Consider the following 1,559-nt stretch of genomic DNA (forward strand, 5'->3'; position numbering starts at 1 on the left):
ATAAGCGCTATTGGGACGGCCACCAATAGGTGAGCCTAGGTACCAAGCAATTCCATTTCACCCATTGTGGTAGCATTTTTTGGGCCATTTTAATTGATACGTTTCATGGGCAATGGATAGGATAGTTGGTTATTATAAGGGACAAGGAAAGGGCCTAGGAATGCCCTTGAAGCCTTCTTATCATATGTCTAATTGTTCTTGCTCATCTACCAAGCATAGATTTGTCATTGGGTAGAGACAGGGGAAGTTTTCTGGTAGAAGCTAAGTGACAGGATGAGACAAAGAAGAGCAAGTTAATATAGAGAGGTCCTCATGATGCAAGGGATGAGCTTGAGAATACCTTGCTTCATTCTTTTTCAAGTTTGCAGTCTCAAATGATTCCTCCTTATCAGCTTCCCTCCCAGTCTTCTATCGAGATTGCTCTTTTGAACGAAGCTTTGCTATACGGTATATTGACACAACCTCAAACCTCTCAGTCCCTTGTCACATATCTTGCAGTGGTTACTAGCTATGGCTACGCCTCCTTTGTATCCATTCTTCTTCAACTTGTAAATGAATCTTATCCAAAGCTGCTTGAGTAATCCCATAATCAAGTCGGTATGCACACCCACCTGATTCTTATCTTCCCCCATAACCCCAGAAATGGAAGAGCATAGATTTATGCTCACTCATGTACATTTGGGTAGTCAAAGGCAGTATCAGACATGGTTTGTTCAACGTTGCTTGTCAGCACCAGGAAGTGAGACCTTAGTTTGTGACTTGATTCATTTTATTTGTTGTGTACACCATCCTACCAACCATATCCTTCAATCCAATATAGTGCCAAGGTGGGCATTGGTGGGGTGGCTTTTAAAATGTTGTAAAAGCCAGCATGTGGAGGCTAATGCGAAGCTGGCTTTGTTCTATGACTGGCTTTTTCTCATGAGCAAGACAATATATTGAATATAGAGCATGCACTCCTTCTCATGGTGCACTCTATCCTGAAATATATAGACATTACTCATTATCTTTTAGAATTTTTGTTCTTGTGCATGGAACACTATCACTCTTCTAGGAAGGATCTAATCTTTCATGGTATGGTGTCATCTGTGGGCATATTAGTAAACAAGGTGTTGTATAATCTTTGGAGCCTATCTCAGCTAGTAATTTTGTGGTCCCTGGGCCCAGAGAGAAGCTTTTATGCACTTTCCAAGTTACTGCAACCCAGATATTTCTGATGTATTTAAGCCAGGGAATGGAATTTTTCAACAAGACTATTCAATGGTTAGCCCTAGCTCCTAGCTTGGAGTGAAGAATCCATTTTTGATGCAGACTGTGGTGCCTATAGTGATCGTAACTAGCATGATACTCTAGGATGCCTGTGGAAGTTGGAATTTTTTGAGAGGCTAGTGTGTCTGGGTTTTGAGGTCCATGTTGCAAAGCTTCTTCTTTAGGTGGGTGCTCCAATAGTTCTTGAGCTTGTTGTCTCTCCACCTAAAAAGCCGGCCTACAATCAGAGACCATCTACAAAGCAAGGAACAATCCTTTATCAGATTGAACACAATTCACAGCAGCCTTTG

At 41.5% G+C, this 1,559-nt stretch overlaps 1 pseudogene; it reads left to right on the top strand.

Annotated features, from left to right (window-relative positions):
• Nucleotides 1-636: 636 nt before the first annotated feature.
• LOC147893891 (uncharacterized) lies at nucleotides 637-1,291 on the top strand (annotated as a pseudogene).
• Nucleotides 1,292-1,559: the final 268 nt, after the last annotated feature.

This window comes from Dipteris shenzhenensis, chromosome 15 (assembly GCF_047967505.1).
Source record: "Dipteris shenzhenensis isolate YYH24624 ecotype China chromosome 15, Dip_SZ_1.0, whole genome shotgun sequence".
In the NCBI taxonomy this organism is placed as follows: domain Eukaryota; kingdom Viridiplantae; phylum Streptophyta; class Polypodiopsida; order Gleicheniales; family Dipteridaceae; genus Dipteris; species Dipteris shenzhenensis.